We start from the raw sequence: 9,148 nt of genomic DNA, 5'->3' as shown, positions 1-9,148 counted from the left end.
TCTCTCTCTCTCTCTCTCTCTCTCTCTCTCTCTCTCTCTCTCTCTCTCTCTCTCTCTCTTTCTCCCCCCACCCCTAACATTTTTTCAGCACTTACTATGTATTAGGCACTGCGATAAGTGCTGGGGATACAAATACAAGCAGAAAGAAAGACAATCCCTGTGCTGCAGGAAGTTGGGAATATCTAATGAAACCAATAGTTTGAGAGCATTGAAGATATGATGTGAACAAGACAAAACAGACCTGGAGGAGGATGGCCAGGCCAGTGAAGCTTTATCATATGGGGAAAGAATGAGTACCCAGGCTGGTGAGGGAAGATGTAAACAAATCATGCAGCCTTGTCTGGGCAGCAGCAGAACTGCTTTCATATATATGAGAAGCTATCACAGAGAAAACTGATTTTAGTTGGTTCCAGAAGGTAGAACTAGGAGCAATAGAAGGACAGGGGAGAATTATGGAAAGGCGATTTCAACTTTCTGTAAGAACAAACTTTCTGATTATTTTAATTGTCCAAAAGTGGAATGTATTACCTTGTTCTGACTGGGAAGAAAGTGAGATCCCAATCAAAAGAAGTCTTCAAGAAGATGCTAGATAAAATTCCTCCTGATTAGAGAAATGCAAATTAAAACAATTCTGAGGTACCACCCCATACCTAGCAGACTGGCCAATATGGTAGCAAAAGAGTGATAAATGTTGGAGGGACTGTGGCAAAATTGGGACACTAATGCATTGCTGGTGGAGTTGTGAATTGGTCCAACCATTCTGGAAGGCAATTTGGAACTATGCATGAAGGACTTTAAAAGACTGCCTACTCTTTGACCCAGTCATACCACTGCTGGATTTGTACCCCAAAGAGATAAGGAAAAAAATCTTATATGAAAATATTCATAGCTACGCTCTTTGTGGTGGCAAAAAAAATTGGATTGGGGAATAGCTGAACATGTTGTGGTATCTGATGGTGATGGAATATTATTGTGCTGAAGGGAATAATGAACTGGAGGAATTCCATGTGAACTGGAAAAACCTCCAGGAATTGATGCAGAGTGAAAGGAGCAGAAGCAGGAGAACATTGTACACAGAGACTGATATATTATGGCACAATCAAATGTAATAGACTTTACTACTAGCACCAATGCAATGGCTCAGAACAATCCTGAGGGACTTAGGAGAAAGAACGCTCTCTAAGTCCAGAGAAAAAACTGTGGGAGCAGAAATGCAGAAGAAAAACATATGATCAATCACATAGTTCGATAGGGATATGATTAGAGTTTTTATGTTAAAAGATCACTCTGCTGCAAATATGAATAATGTGGAAATAGATTTTGAAAAATGATACATGTATAACCCAGTGGAATTGCTTGTCAGCTCCATGAGGGGGGGAAGAAGGGAGGGAAAATCATAAATCATGTAACCATGGAAAAATATTCTAAATAAAAAAAATAGGAAAAAAATAGAGAACTCAGTTAAGGTTGGAAACAAACAAAAAAAAGAAGATGCTAGATAATTCCTAGATGAAGATATTGTACAATAAGGCTCCTCTTCAGATATATGTTGTACTAAATATCCTTTGAAGCCCTTTTCAATCCAGAGATCCAGTGTTTATGACAGTCTGTCCTGCAAATCTTTTATTCATACTCCTGCTAAAACTCATATAGTAAGTTAGAGACTAAAACTTTCACATAGCAATTATTTTGGTCTAGTAAATCTCCCTTTATTAACTTCTTAAATAGAATCTTTCAGTCTTGGAAATATCCATACAATTATCTTCCCTATTCAACAATGGCACTTACCAAAAATTGCTTTCAGTCATATCAAAAAGAGTGTGCTTTAGCACACATGTGTACATACACACACATACACTCACATATGAGCACAGGATTGGATTGATGACTGCAAGATATGTGAGATGATCTCAGCTTTTTTAATTACTAGTTGTATGATCACAAAGAAGTCACTGCCAACTCAGTCATTCTATGAGTCATGTCTCACCCCTTGTAAAAATTTCCTCTTTGCAGAAAATTGTTAACAACCACATGAAAGATTGCTTCAAGTCACTTATCAGACAAGTAAAAATCAAAACAACTATGAAGTTTCATTCTGGACTCTGCAATTGTCAAAGATGGAAAAAGACAGAAATAGTTCATGTTGGAGGACCTATGGACATATAGGCACACTCATACATTGTTAGTGGAACTGTGAATTGGTCCAATCAGTTTGGAATTTAAAATTAAGATTTAAAATATGATTAAAGTTTCCATACCTTGTGATCCCAGAGCTAAGTACATATCTCAAGTAGGTTAAAGGCAGAAAAATCTCCCATATTCACCAAAATATTCATATTAGCACTTTTTATAGAAGCAAAGATCTAGAAACAAAGTAGTTCCTATAGATTGGGCAATGACTAAACAAAGTTAATATATAATATAAATATAATGAAATGTTGTTCATCTTCTACCAGGAACATGCTTGGAGTAGACACTCTTCTAACTCACTGATGGATTTGAAGCCTGTTAATTACTTCAACCTGGTTTAGCCTACCTACCCAGACAGTTTTTACCAAGGTGTAGCCTCTGAGAATGCTACAGTTTCTTGGAGCTACAGGTGAAAGTTGGGTGGAAGGTGGACACCAAAATTGAATGAGCAGCCCTGAAAAGGGCTCAGCAACCTCACAAACCAGAGGTGCTAGTCCTCCCAGAATACCTTATACATAATAGAATATTGTTATACCATATGAAAAATTCAGAAAAGCACGGTAAGATATATGACATGAAAACATTGCACAACCAGGATAAAAATACACTCGATGATGACCAAAATTAATAAAGAACAAAAACTAAAATTGAACACAGTGTAATTTTAGGCTCTTTCTTGCCATTGGACTATCACAGTGGAAAGAATGTCAGCTCCAGAGATTGAAGTCCTGGGTTCAAATGTAGCTCTGAAACTTACTTCCTATGTCTAACCTTGGGCAGACCTAATCTCCTCAATTTCCCAAACTGTAAGATGATTAGATAGAGTAGATAGCATTTGAGGTACCTTCCAGAGTTCTACTATGAGTATGACTATTTATATAACTCAGAAACTTTTAAAACTTTTAAAAAGGTTATTAAATTTATTCCCTTTATTTGGAGGGAAAAAAACCCTTGTTTTGCTTTGTTTAATTTTTGGTAGAAAGTTTTTCTTCACTTTTTTCTCCTCCATCCCCCACCAAGTCTAGCATATGTCTGAGCAAATAAATTCAGTCATCTCTCCAGTTACCATAACAAACAGCAAATGTCTTAAAAGTACAGCCCAAGTGAGCTCATTCCCTGGAGCCAGACGACCAATAACCACTGGCAAAGCCACAGAACTAAGTGAAAAGGTGAGGTAGAGGAGAGAGATGAGGAAGGAGATTAATCATAAGCTTCTAAAAGGTCAAAATAAGAAGGCAACAGCACAGCAGATAGGGGGAAGGGAAGATGGTTAGAAAAACTAGATTGGAAGCAGCTTGCAATGGTTTCTCCACCTCATGAGGCACTACTGATCACAATGGGGATGGCCACTAAGGTTGATATCATGGCCAGCTACTCCCATTCCTTCCTAGAATTCTAGAATTTCATAGTTAGAGAGCTGAAGGCTGGGGGGTCACGGATGAAGTTGGAAGGAGCCTTAAAATCAGCCTCCTCCACACCCTTCACTTTTCAGAGGAGGAAGCTAAGGTCTAGGAAGATTGGATGACTTGCCTGGAGTCACGCAGCATATGAGACATCAAGAAATGCACTGACTAGTTATGACCTCAGAAAATGATGAGGAAGACTGCCTCCCGCCTCTTGGAAGTGAGGTAAGAGACTCGAGGTGCCGGAGGAAACGCCAAATCTCAGACACGCTGATGGGTTTGTGTATTTTGCTGGTTTATACTTAAATGTTACAAGGTGGGGCTCCTGTGGAGAAGGGGATGAAATTGTAATTGGGTAGAAAGATATGCAAAAAAAGAGCATCAATAAAACATTTTTAAAATGCACAGAAGAAAACAAAAGTGAAGTTAAAAAGGAGGTGCAAACAGGACAATTGTGTTACTACCTTATTCAATTTAATAGTTCATATTTCATAGTTAATGGGTTCCTATATAATCCTTGCTTTTGCTTGTTTTTGAAGAGGGAAATGAATTTTACTGTGTTATTAAGGTTTTAAAAATTAAGTTCCTAAAAGGTTAATTTCAAAAGGAATTTAAAAAAAAGCATAATAGGAGTGTGCCTCTGCCACTGTCCTGACACCCTCACCAGTTCCCTGACTCGACAGACACGTTTTAAGGATTTGTTCTCCTATATTAGAGTCCCAGATCGGGAGTTAGGAACACTCTTCTTCCTGAGTTCAAATATGGTCTCCAATACTTATTAGCTGTGTGACCCTGGACAAGTCACTTAACCCTTATTGTCTCAGTTTCCTCATCTGTCAAATGAGCTGGAGAAGGAATGACAAACCACTCCAGTATGTTCGCCAAGAAAACCCCAGATGGGGTCACCAAGGCTGAGTGACAGTGTTTCGATATCACCACGGGGGTAAGATCCTGGGGGGACCAGCCACGCCAGCACAATGGACAGGGGTCCTTGCCACCAACAGGCAATGGATGTGGGCGCTTCATGAATTTCTCCCTCTTCTCCTCTAGACCCAAGCACAAAGCTAATACACTGTCCGTGGCTTACACCATTCAGTCTGTAAATCCTCAGGTGACTTCTATACCTGGGTAGGTTGGCAGTAACTTGGTGTAAGTGGCCGGAGAACTGACCGGTGCCATTCAGAAGCCTTACATACATTTAAATGATGGGGCCCAGCTCCAAGGGTGCATGTGGTCTCTAAGCACAGGCGGGTGGCTTCGGAGGGTCCTTCTGATTCTGGAATTCTTTGGTCTGGTGACCAGACTCGTCCGGTTTAGGCAGCACACACAGCTTAGAAAGGGAGGGTGTGTTGGGTTTTTTAATGAGGCCAAGATTAGAGAATGGCAGCTGGAGGCACGGAGCACAGATGAGTTTCAGAAGCCCCACGTGGGCCTGGTTCGGGGAAGCAGGTAGCATCTGCTCCTGCCTCCGTCGGGGCTGGTTTTCGACATCCTCTGGGGGGCTGCCACACTGTGGCCTTCACGTCGCCCTTCACACTTCACAGAAGGTCACGTTTGACAGTTATCTCCATCACTGACCCTGACGAGCTCAGAGAGCTCAAAACTAATGACGGAGGACCACATTCCCTTCTTGCTTTCCCGCAGGGTTCTGTTTGTGTGACCGGCCAATAGATCGGAGTTTCCCAGGAATCTGCAGGGAGCCCATGGTGAGCCCCTGTGCTAATCCCACGCCAGGACAGAGGACAGCCCAAAGGAAGAGGACACACCATTCAGACTTGTCCCAAGGGCTTCGGGCAGTGTCTCATCCTCTCTGACCGAGTTCAAGTCCTTGTCACCTGGGAAGATTACCCAGAGGGGGACATCCTCGATGGATGCAGTTAATATTTTGGGGGGCTGAGGTTTAGAAATCAGGGGACACTTTTAACAAGCTCTTTACATATCCCTTAAATTATTACATGTGCCGATAGTGTATAATAGTTGACAAAACTGTGTGAGACAGGAAGTGTTTATGATTATGAAGGCAGAGCTATGAATAAGCAGACCAACTTCCCCTCAGACCACTGACTGAGCTCCCCAAAAGGCAATTTGCAGGCTAACCCTCAATAGAAAAGCAATTGTCAAGAGGGCCAAGGCCGCCTCTGACTTGCAGTATCGTTCTGAGCTCACTGGGCACTTGGACCCATTCTCTCCAGGGTGACCAATGACCTCTTACTTGCCAAATCCAACGGTCTTTTTTTCAGTCTTCATTCTCTTTGGCTGATCTGTAAGCTCTGACACTATTTTTCCCTCACCAGCTTAGACCCTTTTAATGAGTCCTGAGACAGGCTACTGAAACAGGAACCATGAGAAAACATTTGCCTTTTTTCTTTACAGCCAAAAAAGGGATAAAAATGAAACAAAAAGGGCAGCTGGGTAGCTCAGTGGATTGAGAGTCAGGCCTACAGACGGGAGGTCCTGGGTTCAAACCCGGCCTCAGCCACTTCCCAGCTGTGTGACCCTGGGCAAGTCACTTGACCCCCATTGCCCACCCTTACCACTCTTCCACCTATAAGTCAATACACCGAAGTACAAGGGTTTAAAAAAAAATGAAACAAAAAAAACCACTACAGATACTTGTAGGGAAAAAAATGCTTTTTTGCATGGGCTGTAACATTATAAACTCAAGATAACTAATAGCCCAAAAGGTTAATTCCATTATCATCCATCTCTGCAAAAAAGTTTATATGGAACAGGCCATATAAATGGGTCAACTAACTTCAGTGGTTGCCATTATTGTAAAAAATAAAATGAATATAAAATAATAACTTTAAAAATATGATGGTTTTGTAAGATTTATTAGTAATCTCTAGAAAATAAAGCCATGTGCCATGCTAGCTTAGGCTTTCAATCAGCCCACCATTCCCTGCTCCACTGTGCTGCCATAAGAAAGAAAGAGAACTGGGAACACCAGCCCCTCGATTTTATCCTCCTCTTTACATTGGCACGTAAGGACAGGAAGCCAGTGGGCTCATGGGAAATGTAGTTCAAAGACCCCAAAATTTCCCATAACACATATCCACCCAGTCAAAACCAACAAACTCTGTCCAGGTTCTTCCAAGGAGCTCTCTGAACTGTGTTTTGTCTTGGAAAGTCCTCAGAAGGGTCTACCAATGATTAAATGACAAGATATAACCCCCATAGACCATTCAAATAGAAGAGAAAAGAAAATGAGGGAGAAGTTATCGAAATTTTTTTTTATGGCTTGTCTCCTTCCCTTCGGCTTCCTTAGAAACCACCCCAAACTCCCAGTGTCCTTGGCCTTTGCCACCAAAGCCCCCTTGACCTTGTCTAGTACCGCCTTGGCCTCTGGAGTCTCCACAATCACCACCACCATATCCTCCAGAGCTACTGGGCTTGGCCCAGGCCAGAAGTACTTTGTTTCCATCAATTTCCCCATCTTCCATGGGCTCTTCCATGGCTTTAGCATCTTTCTCTGATTTGAAGTCCACAAAATCAAACCCTTTAGATGACCCCATCTCCCTGTCTGTGACTATTGTTATATTCATAATCTGGGAAGTGATGGATGCCACTTTGACTGACAGGGATGGCAGTTGGAGAGACTCAGAATGTTCCCAGGTGCCACGAGCCAGAGGCAAATGTCAGTTGGCCCCACAGTATAAATACCCCTAACAGGCACGTTGAGGAAGTCTCTCTGGAGGTCTCTGGACAGGAGTCTCTAGCCTGGGAATCTTGGAGTGGGTGGCTGAAGGGTGGCAGGGAGGTCTATGAAGAAGAGGGCAGGAATAACTCTGAAGCTATTTCCTGATAGACTGTGAGAGCTAGTGCATCACCAACACGGATAGTGAGAAAGCTGAGAGAATAAGATCCTCAATACAGCTGCATCAATAGCTTCCCTATTCTCTGGCTTGGCTGTGGCCAGGTCTGGCCAAAGGGAACAGAGTGAGCAAGTCTCCAGCTTTCACTGGATTAATAGCCTCCAGTCCTGATTGTCAACTAGTTTATAGATAATAGATCAATAGGGTCTCCAAACCCCAATCCTTGTCCTTGTTATCCTTTTCCTGGTTATAGATAAAGAGAGTTCAACAATAAGTACCCTCCTGAGTGGTCATTATATCACGACTCTTGGGAAAGGAGTCAAACGCAGTCAGATCCTAAACGTCATCCAAGGCAAATCAATAGCCCGATACTAATCTATCCAACCCCAGGTTGGACCTGGAAATGTTACCCATCTATCTACCCTCTCCAGGGTCCTTCTTGGGCAACTGTTAGAGAGAAGGGGATAAATTACAGCAGCTGTCAAGGGTGATCAGAGTTGGTGTTCCTCCATCATCTGTAGCTGAGGAGAGTACAGATAGATACATCAACATCCTTGTACATCTCCTTTGGACCCTTTTTATTTATAACACGATTCTGGCACTAACAGAGGCATGAAATGAATCTTTCAATGTCTCTTCTGTCATGTCTTTACATAGATCTTCGACAAACAAAGTTTTGTAGCACTGGTTCCTTGGAGCTGCCTTTTCTTCTGTCCCTTTAGTTTCAGTCTGATCACTATTCTTTCGATGTCTATGTTACAAGAATTCAAAGCTTCTTTGGCACCTTCCACAAAGGCAAACTCAATGAATGAATATACTTTTGGACAGCTTTGGCTATTTTGGGTCAAGCTGATCTATGCTGCCTTCTCAAACATTCCCTGGAGACTTTCTTCAATGACATTGTAGGCAAGATTATTCAGTACCAATTTACTGTTTACTGTTAATCTCAATCCAGGAATTATTCTTTCCACCTCTTGAATTATTTTGTCTTTGACTCTTCTCCCCTGTGTAGTCCAAAATGGGGTCCTCCCTAAAGTGATTTTTCTCAAAGTGCAGATCTGCTCATATCACCATCCCACTGAATAAACTCTAGAGGAATCACAAAATGCTCAGTTTGGCATTCAAAGCCCTTCATAATGCAGTCTCATCCTAACTTTGTAGTCTTCCAGTAGATGGCAAACTCTAACTCCATTCAGCAAAGGTATGGAGAGAACAGACCCCAGAAAAATCAAAGCCATCGCTCAGCTAAAGTTTAGCACATATCTCATCATTTGACCCTGACGCATGTGGCCTCAGGTTCTTCCCCTCCCTGTACCCACTGTACCTACAAAATCACTGATGTATGCCTTTTTCCTTGAGAATCCAAGCTAGGCTGTTATATGTTGATTTATGAACTGTAGAAATTATTGTGCAGACTCGACATAAATGAGATCACACTGCCAATCAGTTACCTTCCTTGTGTCAATGGAAACTTGTGCAAAATCCCCAGCTTGTTTCCCTCCACCCCCATATAAAAGTAGATGCCACCTTCAATAAAGTGCTTTTGGTTGCTATCAGCACTTCTAGCCCTCCTGATCCTGCACAGATGGTTTGTCTCATCCTTCCTGCCACATCGCATTCTTCTCACCCCTCTGGGACCCCTTGACAACACCCTTTTAGATCCAGTGCTGTTCCACAACCTAGAGACTGACTCTCTCTCTCTCTCTCTCTCTCTCTCTCTCTCTCTCTCTCTCTCTCTCT

General features: G+C 42.1%; 1 protein-coding gene across 1 annotated transcript in view; it reads right to left on the bottom strand.

Annotated features, from left to right (window-relative positions):
• Positions 1-9,148, bottom strand: part of ST6GAL1 (ST6 beta-galactoside alpha-2,6-sialyltransferase 1) — a 61,277-nt gene that overhangs the window by 21,828 nt on the left and 30,301 nt on the right. The gene's annotated exons all lie outside the window — the stretch shown is intronic.

This window comes from Gracilinanus agilis, chromosome 4, assembly GCF_016433145.1.
Source record: "Gracilinanus agilis isolate LMUSP501 chromosome 4, AgileGrace, whole genome shotgun sequence".
Taxonomy (NCBI): domain Eukaryota; kingdom Metazoa; phylum Chordata; class Mammalia; order Didelphimorphia; family Didelphidae; genus Gracilinanus; species Gracilinanus agilis.
Note: the sequence above shows the minus strand (reverse complement) of the source record. Positions and strands in the feature narration are given on the sequence as shown.